The following is a 25,129-nucleotide window of genomic DNA, read 5'->3' on the forward strand; positions in this document are numbered from 1 at the left end:
TCTCATATCCTTTCCACAGCTGAACAACATTATTCCGTACTTGAAAGGGAATTATTGGCTCTGAAAACAGCCTGCCTTGAGTGGAGACAGTTTCTGATGGGTTCCAAGGAACCATTTGAGGTGAGGACAGACCACCGTAATTTACAATGTTTAAGAAATTTTGTATGCCAGAATAGTCGTCAGGCCCGCTGGGCCTTTTTCTTCAGTCAGTACGATTTTTATATTACATATATTCCAGGATCTCAAAACATTCTGGCTGATGCTCTGTCTCGCCGATATCCAGAGTGTTCTCCTTCCTCATCCCAGTATCTTCTAGAACCCAGTAAGATCATTGGAGTGGCTCAGTCTTTCCTGGAAGAAGTACAACAAGAATACGCCAACCTATCGGACCATGACATAGAAGAACTAAGACCATTATTGTACAAGAAACAAGGATATTTTTATTACCAAGACCTGATATTCCTCCCTACAAACAAGGTGCAAAAGAAAGCATTACAAATGTGCCATGATTCCCCTGTAGCTGGTCATAGAGGCATCAAAGCCACACAAGAACTACTTTCACGATTTTTCTGGTGGCCTACCTGGAAACTGGATGTGGAAAAATACGTTCAGGCCTGTCCCATATGTGCCCAAGTCAAAATACCTCACACTAGACCGGCAGGATTACTACAGCCTTTGCCTGTTCCATCGGCCCCATGGCATACTATCTCTACTGATTTTATGTGTTCACTCCCACCATCAGCAGGAAACCGGGTTATCATGGTCACAGTGGATTCTTTCACAAAGATGGCTCATTTCACTGGCCTAAAAAAGCTGCCTACTTCTCAAGAACTAAGTCAAATATTCATAGATCATGTCTTCCGTCTCCATGGACTTCCACATACCATAATATCTGATAGAGGACCTCAATACATCTCCCGATTTTGGAAGCATTTTTGTAAAACACTGAATATAAATAGAGCCCTGTCTTCAGGGTTCCATCCTCAGACCAACGGACAGACTGAGCGTCTGAACCAAGGACTAGAGCAATATCTTCGATGCTTTTGCAATTCTACCCAAAGTAACTGGAGCACTTACCTCTCTTTAGCTGAATTTTCCTACAATAACTCAGTCCATAGTGCCTCCAAGGTCACTCCCTTTTTCTGTTCCTATGGTTTTCATCCTACCTCTTTCCCTACTTCTCCACAATCCAACTCTCCTCTACCTGCTATTACCTATTTCTCCAAACGCCTTCTCCAACTCCATAAACTAATTCGATCTAATTTGTTTCATACCAAGAGGTATATGAAGAAGGCTGCAGACAAGAGACGTACAACCAATCCAAATTATCATCTGCAAGATAAAGTCTGGCTCTCCTCCAAATTCTTGCCCTCACGTCTCTCTCAAAACAAGTTCACACCTCGTTACTATGGGCCTTTCCGTATTCTCCAGTTGGTCAATCCTGTCACTGTCTGTCTTCACTTACCCCATACAAGGAAGATCCATCCGGTTTTTCATGTTTCTCAGCTTAAACCTTATGTGCCTGATCCTTACTCACGTCAGTTTCCTTGTCCACCTCCTGTCCTTGTGGATGATGTTCCTGAATATGAAGTGCAGGAAATTTGTGACTCTCGTCTTTTTCATAAACGACTTCAGTATCTGATTCATTGGAAGGGTTATCCTCTCAGTGAATGTTCATGGGAAGATGCCTCTTCCGTTCACGCTCCTCTCCTGATTCAACGCTTTCACTGTTTATTCCCTCTTAAACCTGGGCCTTCGGGAGGGGGACCTACTGTCGCGCCGCACCGCGCGGCGCGAGCCGAGAGCTCGACTTCTGCCGGGCGTTCGGCTCGGGCCGCGCACCGTGTTATTAAGACGCGGCGCGCCCCCAGCCTCTCCTGCGCGTTTCGAGGCCCCAGATTTGCTTGGGGCCTCGTTCTTCCTTCTGCCTTTCACTGTCCCAGGGGTCTCTGAACCCTCTTACCTGTTTTTCTTCGTTTCTTTGTCCTTTCTTCTTTTTTGCAGTCTGTTGTGTGCCTTTCTTTATGTTTTTTCCTCCTTCCCAGATTCCTGTGCTTTCCCAGCATTCCTTGTTCCCTATTCTCTATGGTTCCTCTACTATTCTGTTCTATGTATTGTTTCCCTATCTAAGATGGTGTCCTTTTACTTCCTGTGGGTCACTTCCTGTTTTTTGGTATATAAGGGCTGTGTTTTTCCTCTTTCTTTGCGCTGCAACACTTTCTGCTCAGTTAGTGTCTTCGCTCCTGATTTCCTTGCCTTTTGGTTTTGGATTCAGCATTCTGTGTTTTCTGATTTTTGCTCCTTTTGGATTCCTGTTTGTTTGTTCTTGTTTTTCTCCAGGAGTCTTCCTGTTTGGAGGTTTTTTCCCCTTTTTAAGGGGTTTTTTCCCTCTGGCGCTACTTTCTGAAAGGCACGGTCTGTTCTTGGTGTCTCCATTGCCTACAGCACCGTGGCTACCAGAAAGAGTCGCCCCTTTTTGGGCCAAAGCCGAACATTGAAGATTCACGCCACCAGATCTGCAAATTCCAGGCGCAAGCAGCACGTGAGTCGTGACACTAACATTTGCTGATGAACCATTTGCACAAGTGACCTAGTGGCTGGTTATCTTTGTTATTCTAAGTCCTAGACTTTCTTATCACTGTCCTTACACAATGAGCTCTGCCTCGTCCAACGGCCAAACGCTTTTACCAAAACATCGGCCATGCAATATTTGCCCCTTGCCTAACCTAGGCCATGCCCCACAAAAGAGCTCAAATGTGATACAGATCACCATACATAGTGCTTTATGGAGCTTTTTGCAGGTCCTCTCTGCAGGTATTATTGGGTGTTAAGGTTTGAGGAACTAAGCACCGTGATGAGGAAGACGAGAACTCGGAGTAGTGAAGATTATCAGTAAGTACACAAGACATTACCTCAATATCCATCTTCTCATTCCAGTCCTTACAAAATTAGGAAATAACCCAGCAGTCATCAGTGATTATTAATCCTACCCTACATTAACAAAAGCCAACTGGCAGAAATATATGGAACATCAAGTGCAAATGTGAATGAGAATAAATTATGAGTTAAAAGCATTTAAAACATGAAAGTCACATACTTCTGAAAACACTCCTTCCACTTGCAAGTGATAATGCAATATGAAGAAGATGAAGTAGCCACTTCACAAATGTCTATTAAAATTGTAGTTTTTTAGGCTTCTCAATATTCTGAAACCCATCAAGTTAAACGAACCTGGACTGGACCTAATAAGTATACAAAATAGCCCCTATGGAATCATAAGCCATACAGATGGCAACATTGATCCAGTGTTTAAAGTTATCAGTCTTTGGGCATTTACCCTGACTTAAACGAAGGCTAGTGAACAAAAATGTGTCTTGCCAAAGGATGCACTAAAGCATAAAAAACTATGGATTGGGATGCAGCCCGAGTGATTGCCAGTGGCTCTGATTAATTCAAGCATTCCATCCATCATCTTGTTATTGTTGCAGTTGACGCTCTAAACGTGACAGGTACGCCCAGATGTGGATCCAGTGCTGGCTGTGGCGCAGAAATCAAGCAATACTTGGCTGATGAGCCCTAATCAGGGTGAAACCCGTCCTAGATTGCTTGTGTTCTGGTTCATGGAGGACCTGGCATGGTAGTTTTGTCTTGACTGTTCCCATTACAGCAAGGTCAAAACTGACTCGCAGTGGCTGGGTTCAAACTGAGGTGGCACGGTGGGTAAAAAACAATGGCTTGGGATGTGGCCTGAGCAACTGCTAGTGGCTGAGATTAATTCAAGCATTCCACACATCATCTTGTTGTTGCAGTTATGCCTTAAGTGTGACTGGTATTTTCAGACATGTGTCCCATGCTCACTGTGCCACTGGAACCAAGCTATACCTAGCTCATGGACGCTTATCAGGGCAAAACCGGTGTAGGTTGCTTGTATTCTGGTTCAAGGAGGATCTGGCCTGGCAGTCAGGCTGGACTCTTCCCTTTGGAGAAAAGTCAAGACTAATTTGCATATGGCATGGTGGGTGAAAAATGATGGAATGGGATGTTGCCTGAATGATTGCCAGTGGCTGAGATTAATTCAAGCTTTCGATTCATCATCTTGTTGTTGTTGCATTTGCAAAAAGGATGCAAGCCAATGTAAATAAATGGACATGGCCCTCTGTTCATCCAGAGTATGTAGATGCTACTTGAGCTCTGAAGAGGGAGGAGAGAAAAATACTGGTAGCATTAAGTCTTTGAAACTATAAAAAGCTGAAGGGAGAAATAATGGGGAACAAAATAAAACAACCAAACCTAGAAAAAAAAACAAAAAAAGGTTCTTTACGTAGCAAAGCATTAAGGGTCTTATGTATCATTTACATTCATAAACCGGGACTGCAGTTTGCACACAACTGGTTTGCAAAGGAGACTGCAATTTACAATATGATGTATGTACTAATAGGTCACAGTGCAAATTATCAGTTCAAATGGAATCATAAAACAATTTGCTTAATGAGTATTAATTAGGAAATTCACAATTTGAAACCCCAGAGAATGGCTGCAAATGCAGGGATGGAGGCCTATAAAGGACAGCAAACCTCTTTCCCTGCATTTGCCTTCTGGATCAGGAAACATTTTATAAAGCAGTCCATGTCTATTGAGACAGAGGTACTGCTTAAATTTTTTTCTCCCGTTTGGAAAGATACTGGGAGGGAGCAGGCAGTGGTCTTCTGGACACATTCCAAATTGAGAATAACCCCCCCCCCCCCCCCCCCCCAACTTGTGAATCGGTAACTTATCAATGCTTTGCAGCCTCAACCAGTCACAAACCACTGAAACACTCATTTCCAAATTGCAAATAGGATAGGGTTGTCCTTTTCATGCAACCTCATATTTGCAACCCGGAAAGGATCAAAAAAGCTGTTTTATGAGTCAGAAAGAATTTTCTGAGTTTTGAACAATAAGAAAACCCCTTATGCAGTTGCAAACCCTTTGATTTTGCGAATCTCAGTTTGCAACCACAAAATTACTTTGTAGGTCCGGCCGAAGTTCGCCCAATTATCAAATAAAAATAGAACCATGGCTGAGACAAATTTAAACTCTTCACTGTGAATATGTTCAAAAGGACAACCCTTCAGAATTAGCAGAACCAAAATAATATCCAAACAAGTAAAAGGAGTGACAACAGTTCAACAGTTGGGAGAACATGTAATCGTATAAAGACATTGGCTGTTATCCACTGGCTCTTTTAAGTAGATGCTGATAATCCTAAAATACAAATCCCAAATAAAATAAAGAATCTAAACTTCCTTAGAAGAGAAAGCAAGAAGACTTCTATAACAGCACCAAGACTCAAACTTTTGCCAATGCCTAATAGATACTCTTAAATTGTCCATTCTAAGACACTGAGGAATGCAAACCTAAGAACAGCTAAGTTTATGCCTTATTGCGTAATTACTTAAAATCATTGCAACAGTGCAAGAGACATTAAAAGCATCCTAAAACAATTAATACTTTCTTAATTTCTTTGAGGTTTTTAGTCCAGGTAATCCCTGTTTGTGTGTTTATTGTATTGAGATGTATGATGTTACTTACTGGAACACTGAGTTACTGACTGTTAAAATTAGACTTTTCACAAAGTGGATCCGGGTGAATAAACTTTTGGAAGTGATTTTTATTTTATTTTTACTGATAAAATATAAATAGTTCAGTCCAAAGGCGAAGTATGCTAAGGGCCGTTGATAAAGATGCTGCGGACGATATTCCTAAGCCTGGAGCTGACAGTGTTCCGTTCCTATGCCATTTGAGGGCTTGTATTCTCATCTTGTTTTTTTATGGCATGTTTTAAGAAATGTTCTGTTTTTAAAATACATTTTGCAAAACAGGCCATGTGTTGCGGAGTCAGTCCTTTTAGACTAAACAGGATAGCCTGCCGACATGTTCTGATATCATTGGCATTGAAAATGTTTTTCAGATACAGCTTTCTCCAGGGTAGTAGAGCAGGGCAAATACAAGGAATGTGTATGTAGTCTTCCCGGTGATGTGAGCAAAGTCTGCATCGTCTATTGTTTGTGGGTCTAAGCCATTTTGGTTTGGCCTCCAATGCAGGTAATAGTACCAAGTCTGGTGTGTAGCACCTTTATTGTTTATTGGTTGTGCTGTTGGAGCCTTGTATGTGTTGATAGTAATCCAAGAGTGAGATCGATTTCTGAACTTGTCTTTGTACTTGCTCCAAGAGAGCATCTTGATTTGTTTGTTTAGAAGTTTCTTGAAATTTGGGGTAAAGACGTTTGCCATAGCTCCTCTGCCTGCAGATGCTTTATGGCGAGATCAATTCTCTTTACCCATGGATTTGGGACTTCCACCTGGATTGTGTTGATTTCCTCCCAAATCAGTGCCTTTAGTGTGTTTGGTTGGGCCTTTCTTAGTGTGGAAGCATATTTGAGCAATGCCCAATCTTGTGCTAAGGCTTGATCTTGTAATCCGAATTCCAACCTAATCTGAGCTGGCGAGGAGCTGTGTGGAAGGCGGAAGAGAAGACAAAAGACTTTGCTTTGTGCAATGTTCATGAAGTCGTTCAGTTTGCTTGGATATATTTCCGAACCGTATGTTAGGGCTGGCAGGAATTTTGCTTTTATCACTGTAAGGAATGGAGACCAGGTCGTCGTTTGTAATTTTGAGGCCAGGGCTAGGACTGATGCAAGTAGAGATGCCAACCTCGCTTTCAAGGTGTTTAAGTGCAGGTGATCCGACCAGCTCTCCTGTAGCCAGACGCCAAGGTATTTATAGCTTCTTCTTCTTTCCACAGATTGATTCCCAGAGAACCATTCATTTTACTTAATTATCGGTTTTCCAAATATGATTACCTTGGTTTTCTCCACATTTACCACCAGCTGATTAGTCGTGCAATATTGATTGAAGGTGTTTAGCACTTTTTGGAGTCCTGTACCTGAGAGATTCAGTAAGACGATGCCATCTGCATATAGTAATGCTGTTAGGGAATGGTTACTCAGTTTGGGTGGATGGGAGCTCGTGGTGTTTAGTTGTGAGCACAGATCTGCCAGGTAAAGATTGAAAAGCATTGGAGCCAGAACACAGCCCTGCTTAACACCTCTGTCTATCTGAATTCTGTCCGACACTCTTCCATTATTTCCAACTTTCACCCTCGTCCAATTTTCTGAGATAAGAAGCTGTATTCCCTTTAGCAGCTCTTGGGGGATTTTAAGGTTTGCTAGTTTCCCCCACAGCTTGTTCCAGTCCACTGAATCAAAGGCTTTGGACAGGACCACGAAGCATGTGTAAAGGGCCATTTTTTTATTTGTATATTTTTCAGCGAGCATGGCGAGCCTTATCAAGTTGTCAGAGGTGCTTGCCGAAGGTTGGAAACCGGTTTGATTCAGAGGTATTAGATTGAATTTGCTAGCCCATTCTTTGAGATCCTCGAGCAGGAGACCCACAAGTATTTTTGTGTCAATGTCAAGCAGTGATATTGGGTGGAAAATTGCCCCTTTCCAGGAATCTGGAATTTTGTTTTCCGTGCTGCTGGCATTGTAAAGGTTGCAGAGCAGGCCAGTCCAAAGGGCAAGGTCGTGTTTTAGTATTCCTGCTGGGAGACCATTTGGCCCAGGAGCCGCACTCTGTCTGCAGTGTCGTAGTTGTTCCTTGACGGTTTGAATTTCGAATGATAATGGCTTTGCCTCCCTGCTTGCGGCTGGAGATAGCTTCTCTGTGTTGGGGTTGCCGTAGAGGTTGGAGATGTGTTCAATCCACTTTCTCTCTGGAACCGCGCTACTTTGGATCCCAATTGACTTGCCCTCCAGCTGACTAACTATAGACCACAGTGATCGACTGTTCTTTTCTTTAGTGGCTTCCACAATTCTGATCCATTCCTGATCTCTGTGGACCTGCTTTGCTTCCTATATTGTCTTCTTTTATTCCTTTCTTAGTTCATGAAAGGTGCTCCAGTAGCTGTTACCTGGTGGTTGATTCTTTAGGAATCTGCCGATTTTGTTAAACTGTTGTCTTTGTTGCCTTAATGTCTGCGTGAACCAACCTCTTCTGCTTAGTGGTGGTCCGTCCTTAAAGCTAGGCTCTAGCTGGTTCTTTAATGATGTTAATCTGGCCTTCCATTTTGAAATTGTGTCCGCCTGTTCCGTTTGATCCGACGTTAAGTTGGCTTTCCACACTGCGTATTCCTCCATGCACTTGCTGGACCATCCTATGCGATAGAGGTCTTGTTCACCTATCCTCTGTAGTGGTGTGGAAAGAGCGTTATTGTTTGCTATTTTCATTGTTTGAGGGTAATGGTCACTTTCGCATCTCATCTCTATCCTGAAGTCTTGGAAGTACTTGAAGATGTCCGTTGAGACAAAAGTGTAGTCTAGGGTAGGGGCCGACTTCTTGGTGGTGTGGCTCGGGTTCATGGGGATGTCTTTAGAAAATCTGCAGTTTAGGACCCTTAGTCATAGTTCCTCTAGGAGTCTGATCAGGGGGTGATCGCATTTGTCCTTATCCTTAAAAGGTGATTCTTGTGGTTTAATGCCCAGACACTGGTCCAGGGCACCTTCTCTGGAGCTTCTTTTGCCATGATTGGCCTTGTTAAGGTTGAAATCACCTGTGATGATCCAGGGGGCATTTCTGAATGCAGTTTTTAGGGACAGTAACTCTTATCTGTTGAGTCTAGCAGGTGCTGGTTCCGCGTCATGTTAGGGTTGATATAAATATTTATTATTAAGATGGACATGGGTTTTTGTTCCAACATCCAGTTTTCAATAATGATAGCTAACATGTGAGCTTACTTCAGGTCTATGATCTTAGCTTTGAAAGATTTGTGTGTGGTTATGTAGATTGAAAGGACGTCTTTAGGGTGCCTTTTGGGTTTTGGTCTGGCTGCCGGACTTAGGAATTCTTCAAATCTGGCTAACGGGTTGTCGTTCAAGTAGGCTTCCAAATTTGGGTCTTGCATGATTTTGCTGGCCCCTGCAATGTTAAAAGATATTGGGGGTGATTCTGAGCTTGGCGGGCGGCGGTAGCCGCCCACCAAGCGGGAACCGCCAGAAGACCGTACCGCGGTCAAAAGACCGCGGCGGTCATTCTGGGTTTCCCACTGGGCTGGCGGGCGACCGCCGAAAGTCCGCCCGCCAGCTCAGCGGGTAACACCCTTCCCACGAGGACGCCGGCTCAGAATTGAGCCGGCGGAGTGGGAAGGTGCGACGGGTGCAGTTGCACCTGTCGCGAATTTCAGTGTCTGCTAGGCAGACACTGAAATTCTTTTTGGGGCCCTCTTACGGGGGCCCCTGCAGTGCCCATGCCATTGGCATGGGCACTGCAGGGGCCCCCAGGGCCCCCGCGGCACCCCCTACCGCCATCCTGTTCCCGGCGGGAGAACCGCCAGGAACAGGATGGCGGTAGGGGGTGTCAGAATCCCCATGGCGGCGGAGCGCGCTCCGCCGCCATGGAGGATTCTCAAGGGCAGCGGAAAGTCGGTGGGACACCGCCGACTTTCCGTTTCTGGCCGCGGCTGAACCGCCGCGGTCAGAATGCCCAGCGGTGCACCGCCAGCCTGTTGGCGGTGCTACCGCGGTCGTTCACCCTGGCGGTTTTTACCGCCAGGGTTAGAATGACCCCCATTATGTTTTTGACCCACAACTTGCTTTTGGACAGCGTTAATCAAGTTGGGATTGTTTTTGCAGAGCGGCTTCCGGATCTGACATTATGCTGCAAGGTTCTGTCAGGATCGAGAAGTGGATCTGTACCAACTGCGAGCCTCCTCTTGCAGTCTTTCTTCCTGACAATGCTTTATCTGTGAGATGCCCTGGGCAATGGATATAGTGATCTCTCTTGGGCTCTTGGTGAAGGTAGGAGATGCCTCTTTAGCTTGTTGCAAGAAGGATTGCTGCTTGGCTGCTTGGGAGATGGTTGTCCAGAGGTTGTCTCTTTTTTTGGTCTCTTCTTGCGGGATTAGAAAGGAGGGGTATTTTGCTTTACACTCTTCCTTTAGCTCTATTCCCCATTCTTCAAATGTCTCTGATTTGGAATGTACTAACTGTGCTATTTCTGTGCTGTTAAAGCAGACTTCTGTACTTTCGTTCATGTCACTTTTTTTGGGTGTTACCAAGGCCAAGTATTGCAGATCTTTACTACATATTGTTTCTAGTCCTTGGATTGCACTGCAGATTCTCAGAAGATTGCCTCAATTGAGGATGTCCCAGGCGCCCTGAGATTTGTAGGAAGAGCAAAAAGTAAGGGTGTTAGCACCCCCGACTTTTGAAGGTGTGGGCTTGATTGTCGATTTCACAACGTTTGTGGTGTGTAGGGCTGATGTAACTGCGGTGTCTATGGTTGCCCTTTCTTCTGGTTCAGTGATCACTTGATTCATTCTAATTTTATGATGCTGGTGATTTGGAGGGTTTGGGTGGGACATTCTTGCTTTTGGAGTCCGAAATGTAGACTCCTCATGGGTGGGAGCACCGATCCGCTTGCTGGAGCACTCTGAGTCATTTCCAAGAAAGGATACCTGTGTGTGCGCCTGGCCTTGATCTGAGTAGAGCTGGTTCTTACTGTGTTCTTGTTCACTTGTACTATTCTGGTGTGTCGGTGAGCTGGGGATGTGTCTGTGATTGAATCCAGAACTGTCTGTTTTCTCTGTTGATAGAAGCTGTGTGGTTGCTTCTGGGGTTACCAATTGTGTCTGGGTTTTGGGTCCTGTGTGGTTTGGTTGTAATCCGTTTGAGTCTCCTATTGTGATTTTCGGGCCGAGTGCCCCCATGATCTTAAGTCCAGATTGTCCGGTTCTTCCTTCTTCTTGCTGCATTGTAGGATTGTTGCTGGGCAGTGAGGACGGCCGCTGGTCTGATGTGGTCCGCGGCCATATGTCAGCATAAGACCCCCAAAGTCAGGCTCTCAAACTACAGACCCCCACCCAAAGACATCTGAGAGATTTTAACAGGAGCTCGTAATGGGGCACGATTGGTGGGAAAGACACTTGGAGACTGAACTGACAATTGAACCAGCAGAGGATAATTGGGACTTCTGGGCTAACAAGGTGCTGTGAGAAGAACCTGCACATGTTCATCTTGGATTTTCCTGAACAATCAGCAAATCAACATAGTTGGACAAATTACATAAAGAAGGCCTTGTGACCACTGAAGAGATAGGGCATCCACCTCTGAGGCCCTCATCAATGGAACAACGGAAATAAAGGTTGGAAAGAAGAAAGTTGTTCTGCACTACAAAAAGATCTACTTTGCAGGCCACAAAAACAGAAATTCTTGTATTCTGCTTCTACCCTTGGAGCTCTTTGATTGGGATATAGCTTTCTTTTGGCTCCTGGTCAAAGTTGACTGACTGATAGTTAGATACGTTTGGCTAAGTTATGTCAAAGTCAAAACCTTTGTTTTTCCTATTGTAGGAACGGCAATACTTCATAGAAACAAACATCTTTTTCCAAAATCATACCTTTGCAGATTAAAAATATTAGCTATTTTCATGCTAGTTATAACTTTTCTTAATCATTCCTCTCACTTCTTACATTATCTAATTGTAAAAGAAATGCAATACAAATATTTACAATGCTCCTACTAACTTCACATACATCTTTCCCAGATCAAAACATTTGCAAAATAAAATGTTAAAAGTTTTTACACAGGTAACCAACTTACCTCGCCATATCTCACACTCCTAGCAACAGGGGAGATGTCTGGAGCATCATTGGAAAATTTAGTTTTTTCTAGATCAATACATTTAAAAAAAATCTGCTAACACATTTAAATATTTTAAAGCATGTCAATTCATTAGGTGGATTATAGTAACACGTTTGTGCTTCAATCAATGGTTAAGTGCCATTAAGTAAAAAAAGCAGTTTTAAAATTTTATACAAGGGATATGTAATACAGGGCACATAAAAACAATGTGATCAAAGTCTTGAATTTCATTAGAGCAAAGCTTACATATCCGCTTGTTTCTAGTAATTCCCTCCTTGGCTCCTTTAATACATTTTAGAGATTACATTTGCAGTCTAATTTGATGGATCAGGCATCGTATGTTGTGAGCTGTGTTCCAAGTCAATTATGGCTGCATTCTCTTAATCCTACAAGGTGAGCGGACCACCCTGCATCTTGGGTTTGCTTGAGAAGTGACCATGTCCAATTCCTTACTTAATGAAGGACCTGTTTTTTTAAATAAATAACTGAAGGTTCGACACCGACAGGGATGCCAATGTGCCTAGATTTAGCTTGAAGTATACTTAGGCAGCATACAAATTTCCCCAGAAAGTGCTTTCTAGCCTCTGCTCTTCAAAACTCTCTTTCCACAGTAATCTCCCTAAAGAATTGACCTGTGACTCAATCAGCCGAAGGCCCCATCAAAGGATTGACGCTAAACCCAATACAGATGTGCACACCCTACTCCATTTCTAAATGGAGAGCTGCTGTGAGGGCTAAAGGATTCAAATTGCCTGATCTATGAAGCATTTTACCTTCAGTAGAGTCCAGAAAAGACCATCTATCAATTTGCACTACCTCTAGAGCGTATAATAGACAGGATGGAATTTTTAGACAGTATAGTGGAAGAAGAGAGGAAAAATGTCTGCAACCACATGGGTTATAAAATAATCTCAACCCATTAACGTGGGTCATAGCTGTGATGCACAAGTGGATATATGATTAGTATCTAATCGGTTTGAGCTCAAAATCTTCCCTAGATACCTATAAGATTTTACCTCTTCTAATTTATCGTCCCCCAGAGACTAGATGTGCTTCAATTTCTTTAACTGACGCTTGCTTTAAAACACTTGAATTTTACTTTTGGTAGTGTTTATCTTTAAAAAGTGGTCTCCTGCATAGTTTTTCAGTAAGTCCAGCCATACGAATTGCCCTCTTATTTTCACATACTTGCTTGTAATAGCCAGGATGATTTCAACATTGTTTAGATTTGAGCAATTGACTCTAAATCCTTCTTGTTCTCTGTGGAGAATTCCTTTATCAACTACCCACTCTTGTAGATATTCCAATAAGCTCTTAGTGAAAATCTTCCTCATGGCACCCAGGAGCGATATCTAGTGATAACTAGTAGGACAGGCTCTATCACCCTTTTTTAAAAGAGGAACATAATACTGCTCTTTCATGGTGGAGGAACCACAGTTTTCTTGGAATAATGCTGAAATAACAGGGTGAGAAACAGAGATCAAAGAGTGGACTCTATTTTCTAACAATGAGATTGGAATCTCATCAGGCCCTACTGCGCTTGTACAGCATGATTTCAAGAACAAAAGCTTTTATCTGGGCAGCAAAGGGAGGCCGACTTCATAAAGATCATTGACTTGGGAAGCCTCTACCACCAAAGCTGCACTTGAGCTTTCACTGTTGGCTGCATATAATTGCTTAGATAATGAGCCCATGTTGAGCTACTGATGGTTGAGGATGTTACTGCCTCTCTTGTTGCACTAGGTTCTGCAAACAGGGCCAAGAAATTCCTAGCATTCTTAGTAACTACTGCTTCTCTGAAGGCAACCCATTTTCAATCTGCTTGTTTTTGCTTTGAAGGTTAGTCTTGATCTTTTCCTTTTTTGTTCAATTTCTTAAGTAATGTGCCTCGAACTTGGGAACTAAATAGAAATCAACATCTATTCAACCGATTTGTGACTTTGCAGATGTTCCTAATTACTTTAGTGTCCTGACACTTTTGGTATTTCCCATTCAAACTTTTTCCTGGCCTGGTTGATTTTTTTTTTTGCCTTGCAAAAGTGCCCAACCAGTAATTATACTGTTATATAGGGTTAAAATGTAAACTCTTAAGATCTTTTAGGGAAATATTTAGAGGGGCTACTGTACTCTCATCCCAACAAAAGATATACACCCTGTTGATTCCAAGGAGCAGATTCCTCAAAGTTGATTCCTGCATTAAAGTAAAGGAACTTGTGATCACTACGCGAGTTATCAAAGACCAGGAGGTTCGAAAGCAACCCAAACATGGAATATGAAGCTATTACATAGTCGAGAATAGAGTGACAAGTGTTGCACGTAAATGTGAGATAGGTGGGATATCGTTATCTAATCTCCCATTGCAGATTACACAAGCATTTTTCCCTACGAATTCCAAAAGCATATGGCCTCTCATATCTAATCTATTTCAGCCTGGGAAATATAGGCTTGGAATGTTCAGAATTCAATTTTATCAATATCTTCATTGTCTTAGGGTGCAGAGTTACAAAACGTTAGCATTCAAGTCTCCGACTATGAGTACCAGAGCTTTTTGCCTCCAAGGCAATAATCTGTGTCATATAAATAAACAAGCTTCTTACTAACATACCAAGAGAATCTAAGGCTCTGTACAAAGTTGAAAATATGTGAGAAGCTTGACTATTGCCAAATATGCTCAGTGCTCAGGAAGATTGAAAGGCCCCACTCGCTCAACCACTAACTGAAGAGGAGCCAAGGAAGTCAATTGCAATATATTTATCTCAGTGATGGCCAGAGCAGCTCCAAGACTCCTAGATACATATGATATCTGCCTTAAACCTAGCTAAAAGTAAAAGTTTTTGTTCTATCATTCCGTTGTTAGCCATGTCCCAGGAGATAACGCTGAAGCCTATAGTAGGGTTGAGAGCCAAATCTGCTCGAAAGAGGTTGGCAAAAATTGAATTATTTAGCAATCCATTGCCAGTTCTGAGACTTTTCGAATATGAGGGCAGAAAAAGATTCCTCAGGTGGAGAGGTAGTTACTTTTCTTCCCAATGGAGCAACTGTAATTACAGTTTTCTGTATTTTTGATAGAGAAGTAGCTTCTGTAATGGCACAATTTTGGGTAATCCCTAAGGGAGCACCATGATTGAGAACAGTTTTATTACACATTGAATTAGTCTTATAAGAAAGCAAGGGATCTACATCTATTCTTCGACCCAGAAAATAATCACAGCTTTCCATAAAAAGGTTGGCAATAACTTCTAAGTGGAATTTTACAATTGTGAGAGAATCCAAATGAGGCTCTGAAATGTAAACGGACTCTATATCATTACTTTTTACCAGTGCCATATCTCTGCAAAGGAGCTTAACAAAAAGGACCTGATCGCAGCCTACCCTCTCCAGTCAGATAGGGTGATAAAGTCTAGCATGGAGGAAGGCTTCGTCCTGTGTCCATTTTGGTATCTCCTAACAGTACCAATGGAGTTATTGATTGGTGAAGCCTGGGTTTTTTAACTAATTGAAGGATTTGATATGGGTGCCTGAAATGTAGGTGCACAAGGATTCAATCCTCTCTTGATAACATTCCTCAGTTCTGTTTAATCCACAACAGTTTCCCCAACATTTATAGGGGGAGACTCTCGAGATTGTGTGGATGTTGGGGAAATGAACCTTATAACTGCTGACTCGTGACAAAGAGAAATTGTTGTTCAGTGTTGGTATCCACCATGGCCCTTTGCCCTTTGACATGTGCACTTTCCGGGTTCACCTCAGTAGGGATTGTAGCAAATTGGATTTTCCAGGCATTCCTTTTGCTTATTCGTTGAATTTTCTTACTCCTGGAAATGTGTCTTTTTGGGGTTTTTTGTGGCGAAGATAGGCTTACTGGAACGATCAGACAATCTATTAAAATTTCCTCCATTAGGTACAGCTTTTATTGGCACTGATTAACGCATATTCATAAATATTGGAAATATGGGAGTAGCTGAGATTGGTTTGACTAGAAGAATATTTCTCTTTGACTCTTTGAACAGAGATCTTAACGGGAAGATTTTGTTTTCCTCCTGGCTATCTTTTTAGACACCACCTCCAGTGGCGGACAAAAAGGAGAGGTTTGTATACCAGTATGAAGGGGTACCCATGAGTCAACAGTAGACGAGGGCCTCCAAACTAACTGAGTAGGGCTTTGCTTATTAGATATAAAACTTTTCATTTAGATAAAACCAGTATTTGTTGCTACTGTTTCTTCTCGTAGATCTTTGCTTTGCCAATTGAAGACTCTGCAATTGTTGTCAACAGGCAGTGAAGGTTTGAGGCTAGAGTCTCAAGGATAAGATTGATCCAATTTTGATGTTGATTGCTCTAACAAAAAATTAACTTAAAATTCTTTCCAAGTATTGAAAAGAGTTAGAGGCCAGGACGTCTTCTGGAAGATTATATGACTCTCGACTACCCATATCCAAAGCAATTTCAAGTGAGTCTTCCAGCAATGAGGGAGAAAGCGAGCAGGGGGTACTGTTAAAGAGGTTAAGGGCAATTTTATCTTCTTCTGACACTTTTATCATTGCAGGGACTTTAATGGCAAATTTGGTGCAGGATGTTCCAGTCTCCACTGCACCGGATGCTTCGATATGGCCCATAGTTATACCCATAAGTGTTCAATCAATGATCGACTAGATCCCACAGACAAAGGGCCCTTTTGTGTTGCTGTGTTTTCAGGGTTTTGCACAGTGTTGGCCTGTGCTTCCGACAGACAATCTGACAGGCACAGATTTGTTTATTGTATCGTCTTTTAGCGAAATGTTGTTAGCTGCTGCTTCTTTTCTGTGTTGACTAGGCCCCGAAAGGCAGGGGGTACATAGGAAGGTGCCAATCTATCGGCTCCAAATTAGTTTCCAATTTAGTAAAATAAGTTGATATGGTTGCTAAAGCTTTTAACGCTCCCACGATTTATTCTGGGGGAGTTGGGGGTTGGATTTGATTTGATTTTTATGCAAACCATGTGTGGTATTATTTTGCTGGAAAATAGTTTCTTTATGGTCACGGTGGTCGGGATTTGAAACCGCTGTCAAAGCCTGTTGAGATCCTCTGCTGCCCTGCTTAAACATTTATAGCGGCCAAGGTTTCAGATTGCTATGTGTGACATTTTAATAATTTCAGTGTAATTATGAATGACATTTCAATAAATATGAGTGCCACTTTTTCACAAGCAAAACCACGGAATGAAAACGAGGGAAACATATAAATATCAGAAATAACACCCAATCCAGCGATTAGAAACTCGAAGTTAACTGCTGCAGAGTACCAGAAATGGAAGGGCAATAACCTAGTGCCCTTCACCGACTAGGCTCCCAGCTCCTCCATGCATTCAATAATAATGAGGAACATACTACATAATGCACTGGGCCGAGTCGACAACAGGATGTGAGAAAGGCCCCAACATGGATTTCAGGCTGCCTACATACCTTTGAGAACATGAGATAATGAGTGTGACGGTGAGCACAGCTACCCATCCTCTGTTGCGAAACAATGAAAGGAGCAGCGCAGGTTCATAATTGGTTACAATTAGCATCAGTCTTGACTACATCCATGTTGGACAGTCGCCTCGCAGCAGTGTGATTGGCCAGGGCATTACAAACAAGTTTGTTAACGACTCATTGATCAAGCGGACGACAGCCATTGTGGAAAATAAAGCACGCGGTCTGGAGAACATTCATAATTTAATTACAGTCAGCTCTGAGTGACTCGCAGACTCTTTCGACTGCTGCCGGAGCAGTAAGCACGGCTGCACTGTAAAGCTGAGAGTGGGAGGCTCTCATTTAGGTCACAGCTAAGCAGCTGTAATGTATTTGTTGTTGTCTGTCCTGCACGCTGCTTGTGGTGCTATAACCAGGCTAATTGCACGGGTGCAGTCGAGTCACTGGCTATGTCACCACCCACCCCAACCACCCAAAATAACTCAAGTTAGTGCACTAGTAGCGCAGCTGAAAAACTGAGCAGAAACAGACTACATGACTCACAATACAGGGGCGCAAGCTGCTCAGAATGAAGACTCGTATCTGCAAAGTTAGCATTTCTACATATTATCTCTCACTGGCCTGACTCTGCACACTTTACGTCAAGGGAGGCGACGAGCCGGCACTGCAGCAACTGCAGGTGTGCGACCGCCAACGTGCGAGCAACGAGCTCTGCAATGCCATGATTGTGTGCCACAACCAGCAAGCACACAACGAGGCCAGTGCAGCCAACTTAATAAAAGAGAAACTGCGCAGCAGCCTGTCTGCTCATCACGCCATAGCGGGTAGGAGCCGCAGCCACCTATTAAGTCACATGATCTGCAACCACATCTGGGTAGCCATTGGGCGCACTGACTCCAACCTGCCCTCCTGACGCCAGTGATATCGCTGCGCAGTGTCCTTAGTCAAATGTTACATTGTATCACCACACTTTATAGAGCTGAGCTGTACCAGGGGAGCCAGAGGGCCCCGAGTCTACCTGGTGCAGTGCGATCCATGCGCTGCCACTGCAGCTCATATAGTGCTTTATTATAGCAGTGCTATGGGCTGACTGCTGAGGAGCTGCTAGAATGCATAACACAGCATTTTAGTGCAGTGATGCGGAACACCACACTGAAATGCGTTAGTCTAACGCCTGTTGCGTTTTACTTGTTAGGGCTGAACATTACGTGTCAGGGCAGCTCTAGGCTCGTCATTACCAGACCTCCACTTCTACTGCACCACAGCGCAACCACACAGTCTCTGCACACTTCCTTCTAACTGCACAGTCTCCTCTACTGGCTTCCGTGAGACACCAGGTGGTAATCAATCGGTGGTTAACTTGTAGGAACAGGCTGAAAGCTTGCCAACTATCAGGCAGATACAAGTTGAGTGAGTCTAGCAACTGTTACTCCGTACGACACATGTATGAAATGTCCGGCCCAGAAAGCAGCCACCGAAAACCTCCTTTGCCACTACCATCTTGTGGATATTTAAAAGAGAACATTTGTTTCAAGGTTTTTAAAACTTGGTGTGTCTTTCCCAGTTTCCTCAAGGCAACATTGTTCAGCAGCAGCTTTTCTGTTGCCACAAAGAACCGACTACCCACGTTCAGCATCCAGGGCCAGTGCGGGGCCAACAGGCGGACCAAAATGGTGAACAACACAGGCTGCCAAGGCTTTGGATGCCACACTGCTCGGGCATCCATCCGCTCCTCGCCCATTCTACTTCTCTCCTTTTATGCTCTGCCCACATGCTGCGGTTCCCTTTGACCCAGGAGGCTCACAGGGTAAAAAACCAGCAAGAGTAGCCGCCGGGGTGTCGAGGGCCCAGAGCCCAAAGTCCCAGGCGTGAGGTCAGAGGAGGCAGCCTCTCCTTAATGACGCTAGCGGCAGCTTCCGCTGCAACTCTCCAACGTCTTCCGGCCGCTCCTGGTCCCTTGGTGCCATGCCCAACAGCAACCACTTGAATGGGAAAAAGTATGGAAAAACTGTCTGTTACTTTTGACGGGGCTCATTTAGTAAGAACTGGGAATAAGAACACAAAGTATGAGGTAATTTACACTTATTTTAGGTATCCTTGAAAAGGGGCGTTTCTTCTTTAGCAGTATGCCTCACCTCTGCTTCACAGCACAAGAAACTCCTTCATTCTTTTCAGCATCTGCAAATTCAAGGACGAAATTGAGAATTAAGGAAAGGTTGTTTTTCAAACAAAACATATAAAAACAGTGTTTGTAAAATTGGGTTTAATGACCATTCAACTTTTTCTCTAATGTCCTAAATTAGAGCTTCAGTAAAGAAGAGCAGTGTTATTGCTGCTATTAGAGCAAGCTGTCGTTTTAGATCAAGCCTAGGCAGCCTGCATGCGCTGTCTCTTGACATGTTGTAATCTAGGGCCAGATGTAGCAAACGTTTGCGACTCGCAAACGGGACGATTCGCAATTTGCGACAGTGCAAAATCGGAAATGGGATGCAAAAAGCCCATTTCCGACTCGCAAAAAGCGATGGGACCCGTTTGCGAGTCGCATCCGTTGCGACCCCATTTTGCGACCCGCAAATTGCAAGTCGCAATTTGCGAGGCTCAAACCTTATGTAATTGCAACTCGCAAATTGCGACTAGTCGCAAAAAGCCAAGTTTGCATGTCCCATTTACCACTAACTCAGAGCAGGTGGTAACCATTACCAAAATATAAAAGGGGACCCAGAAGGCATCTGGCTTACTCAAGATGGCGGAGATATACCTGATAGCAGTGAGGAGGAGAGTCTACGCAGCCCAGCAGAGGAGGAGGAGGGGCCACAGACAGGAGAAGATATATAGAACCAGGCAGACTCTTTTTCAGCAAACTGAAGAGGAGATCTATGACAAATACCGCCTTAGCAGCGCAGCCATTCTAGAATTAATAGATTTACTGAAACCACAGCTAGAACACAAGACTCTGCGTGGCTGCGCCATCCCTACGCATGTGCAAGTGCTATGCGCACTGCGCCTCTTGGCCTCAGGGAGCTATCAGGGGGTCATTGCCGTGGCAGGTGGGGTATCCCAAAGTGCAGTGTCAAGGTTCCTCAGGGCATTCCTAGATGCCTTAGTCACGCACATGTCTCACTTCATATACTTACCAAGGAATGAGGCAGAAATTAACAGCACCAAGCTGGACTTTTACCGCATTGTCCACTTTCCTCATGTCATAGGGTGTGTAGATGGGACACACATTCAAATATGCCCCCCTGCTAATCTGGAACACATTTTCCGCAACAGGAAGTGTACCCACTCACTCAACATACAGGTTGTTTGTGATGCCCATTATGTCATCACGGACATCGTAGCTAAGTTTCCTGGCAGTACCCATGACTCATACATTTTTAGGCATAGTGGGATACATCAACGCCTGGAACGTGGGGAATTTGGAGACGGTTACCTCCTAGGTAGAGCCACAGACACTTGCAGACATACACACAGGTCACTGTGCACGACAATCTGGACTTCCTGACCGTGTACTTTTGTGCCCAACAGGTGACAGTGCATATGCTCTCAGGCCTTGGATCATGACTCCGTTTTTAACACCCAGAACTGAATCGGAGAGGCAATACAACAGTGCGCATAAGAGGACCAGGAACCTGATCGAGCGCACCTTCGGACTGCTGAAGGCAAAATTCAGATGCCTCCACCGCAGTGGAGGCGCCCTCCAATACACCCCCATTACCGCTTTCAAAATTGTGGTCGCATGCGCCATCCTCCACAACATAGCCACCCGACGTGGGCTACCTCTCACCCCTGCAGACCCAGATCCTGATGATGAAGAGCAAGAACAACCACATCGCCATCATGGGGATAGGAGTCTAGCTAATCAAGGCAGACTGAGACGGGACCACATTGCAACGCAATATTTTGGACGGTACGTGTCAACTCCCACCATACTCACCTATTAACCATTTGTTAAGTGGAACAAAAATAACTGTTTTATTAATGTCATGAAGAAACTATATACAAGTTGAAATTGTCCATGGGCAGGAAAATGCCAACCAGTCATGTGGCACATTAACGCCATGTGCCACATGAATCTGTCCTGGCTGTTATCTATGATCTCCTGCCCCCCCTGCCAGCCTGGCTGGTCCCTGCTGCGTCCATGGTGCTGTGCCTACCACTCCTCAGCACCCTACTGTGAGTGGCAGAGACACTGCTCACTGTTGAGCCCTCCTCCCAGGTGTATTTGTTAACTTCCTGGCTGTGATGCCATCACCATGTGCCAGGAAGGGTTTCCAGAGTGTTCTGGTATGCTTTCTGGAGTGTTCTGCTGCATCTGCAAGCAATTTTGAAGGTATTCGCAATTTGCGACACCCACTCGCTAATTGCGAGTTCGTTTTTGCACACTCGCAAACAGCGACCTCGCAAACTGCGGACTCGCACACAGCGTTGCGAGTCCGGCTGCGAGTCGCAAAATCGGATCGCTTTTTTTTCTGGCATTCCAATTTGCGAGTGCAATTTTTATTTTTGCTACATCTGGCCCCTACTTCTGTGGGCTTTCACCACGCCCATCACACACCCATCACTTTCATTCGTTCCCTGACCTGCCTTTCAAAATTCTTTTGTTTTGTTAGGTAAATGCTTTGTTTGTCCTGCCTTGAGGCTGTTTTGTTCCTGCCTTGGAGACTGAGCCTGTTTCATGGATTATTACACGATCTGCCATATTCCTGAGTGTGGGAGCATTACTTTTTACTTTTGTCTCTGGCTTCCTGCTCCGTGGTGGTATGTTGCTTTTTCCTCTGGCATCTCGCTGTTTCTTTGCGGTGTCTGCAGCCGACAATGGCTGCAAGCTGGAGGGAGATTCTTTTTTATTTATTTATATAGCGCAAACTCAATCAAAAGATTGGAGGCGCTACATGAGCACCTGTTAAATTTGCAGCCCCATTTCTAAATTCTTCCCATGTTTAGCAGTTGAAAAATATACAAACTTTAGAGGAAAAAAAAACAAAGGAAACCCTCAGCGGCTCTCCCTGGCACAGCGGCAGAGCCGATACTACAATATTCACTGCACTCTGGAAACTCACCCAATAATGCTTTGCTGGGCATTTTTACAACACATTTTTGCCCATAACTCAGCCCGTGGTGGTCCCAGGACAATGGGACCACTACCAAAACGTTCAGCACGATGTGCTCTTTCTCTCCAGGTCATCATTGGGTCCCCACGCTAGGTTGGAGGGGCAAAATTATAAGCTCTCCCACCATTTAATGTCTTTATAAGGTCTCTCTCATGGCTGCAACATTTGTTTCACAGCTGGGAGTAGTTTGTGGTTTAAGGACCTTGTTTGTTGTAATATTTTAGCAGGCCTGTAAGGCCTGAAAATGTGTAATGCACTGAGCTGTCTAGGGGCTGAATATATAGTTACATTGCAGTGCTCTCTGCTATTTTGTTTTCATGTGGTTGTGTCCTCAAGAGGCTGACTATATGGTTAGATGACCACACAAGGGAAATCCTCAATGAGCCAATACTACAATACAGTATTCACTGCACTCGGGAAACCTGCCCCCGCACAACGTCCTCTTTCTGTCCAGGTCATCTACTGGGTCCCCTACACTAGGCTGGGGGACCTCAAAATCTTAATCTTTCTCACCATTCAATGTCTTTTTAAGTTATCTCATGGCTGGATGTTTTGTTTCACAGCTGGGAGTAGTTTGTGTTTTAAGGGCCTTGTTTGAAATAATATTTTACCAGACCTGTTAGGTCTGAAAATGTGTAATGCACTATGCCCTGTAGGGGCTGCTGAATATATGGCTACATTGCAATGCTCTCTGCCATTTTGTTTTCACATGGTTATGCCCTCTAGGGGCTGACTATATGGTTACATGACCACACAAGGGAAATCCTCAACACGGCTCTCTGGGAGCCGATACTACAATACAATATTCCCTGCACGCAGGAAACTCACCCCATAAGGCTTTGTGGGGCATTCCTTTTACAACCCATTACTCAGCCTCTGGTGGTTCTGGGACAATGGAACGGACATCAAAAGTTTCAGCGTGATGTGCTCTTTCTGTCCAGGCCATCTTCTGGGTCACCACACTAGGTTGTGGGGGGCAAAATAAAACCTCTCCCACTATTCAATGTCTTTTGAAGCTCTCTCCTGGCTGGAACTTTTGTTTTACAGCTGGTAGTTTTGTGTTTTGTGTTGTGATTTGTGTTTTAAAGGCCTTGCTTGTAGTAATGTTCTAGCAGGCCTGCTAGGCCTGAAAATGTGTAATGCACTATTCCTCTAGGGGCTGAATGTATGGATACATTACAATGCCCTCTTGTTTTCATCTGGTTATGCCCTCAAGGAGCTGACTAAATGGTTACATGACCATATTCCTTCCAAATGCTATTTTTATTGTGATGCCCTCTAAGGGCTGTTTTGATCATTACAGTCTAATGCCAAGTGTTTGATGGAATGCACAAACATAAAGTTTATTTCTGATAAATGTATTTTTTTTGTTTACATGATGATTTTATATGTTTTATTGATCTCTTCTTATTGCAATTATGACCATGATTCATACCAACTTAACATCCTTATTACACTAGGACTGTTTGAACAGTCTTGATACGTTTGGGTGCCCCTTCTGGGGGTCGCCAGTGGTTGCACAATGTCAGCTATGGTGTGTCCATCTGCTAATGCATATTTGTAAATTAATATGTGGTATTTGGTAGTGTGTGTGTAATAAATCTACTTACCCTCTCCTAAAGAAAAATTACTGACTGGAAATTATTGAGTGTTATTATTGTGTGCCATTGATTGGTGATTCCTAGCCCACATCACCTCCCTTGAGTAAGCCTTAGACTGCTCCACCTCACTACCCTGTGAGAGTCGAGCGCTACAATGGGGTGTTCGGTTCCCACTGAGGACAATTGTGGAACTATTACTTGTGCTTGCCACACAACTAATAGCCCAATTTCCAACATTGGAAGTACTATCTGGCATTAGTACAATAACCTGCAGGTCCGAGCCAAACGAAATAAATTGTGTGTGCAGATCCAGTTTCAAACCTTATGCTGGAACAGTAAGACAACCCAACTACATTCATTTGTATACTACTAATGTTTCTTAAAATGGTGTCTTTATATAAATACTTCTAATTGCAGTGCTATAATGTGCCTAGTAGTGTCAAAGCTTCCATGTTGAAGAACAGTAGATGTTGTAACACCCAGGATCATGTACTGCATGGCTAAATACTTATAAGGTCCCAAAGGCGAGACCTATTGGCTATGCCAATGTTTGTTTAGGTCTGGCTAAAGGCAGTTATTGCTGGCTGTAAAAGCACGCAATAGGTGGTTTGGCTCTGCACTTTCTTTAGAATATTCTACTTTATTTGACTGGGCAGGAATTGTGTTAGCCTGCCCATGAAGTAGTTCAACTGCTCATAAATGAAAGAGACGTTGCTAATTCATATCACATGTAAACAACACAGTAGGAATTGAGCTATGCATGGTGTAACCATGTGATGGAGACAACAGGAGTGGGTTTCACATGTTGAACGTCTGACAAATGCAATAGGACCGAGTTTTCCGTTCGGAGTTGTTTGAAGGACGACAGTGTTTTACATTGTGAACTCAGTCACACACACTTAAGGAAAGGGCTTTATATTGTTAAACACTGAGAGACCTTCTTGGTCAGATCTCTAGTTCAGGAAGTGCTAGAGAGGCCTGGTTTTCTTTGAATATGTTTGTAATTTTAAGCTTATTATGTAGTTGTGCGTGTGAATTAAAGTACTTTTTGTGTTTAAAACTAAAATCACTAGCTGGCTATTGCTTTTTTACTGAGTGTAGTTTTGTGCTATTTGGACTTCCTGTTTTTTTAACCCTTTCTTTTGCCACAAGTAAGATGTAGACTGCTATGACTTGCTTACCTGAGGGTGAAGTGCGAAGGAGAGTACTTGATGATCAGTTTTGACACTTTAGTACAGCGATTCCCAACCTGTGGTCCGCAGCCCCCCAGGGGTCTGTGACAC

The 25,129-nt window shown here is 43.7% G+C and overlaps 1 protein-coding gene across 1 annotated transcript in view; it reads left to right on the forward strand.

Annotated features, from left to right (window-relative positions):
* The window catches only part of LOC138261745 (cryptochrome DASH-like), a 218,871-nt gene that overhangs the window by 26,564 nt on the left and 167,178 nt on the right, over window positions 1-25,129 (forward strand). The window lies entirely within an intron of this gene.

The sequence above is a fragment of the Pleurodeles waltl genome, chromosome 10 (genome assembly GCF_031143425.1).
Source record: "Pleurodeles waltl isolate 20211129_DDA chromosome 10, aPleWal1.hap1.20221129, whole genome shotgun sequence".
Classification (NCBI taxonomy): domain Eukaryota; kingdom Metazoa; phylum Chordata; class Amphibia; order Caudata; family Salamandridae; genus Pleurodeles; species Pleurodeles waltl.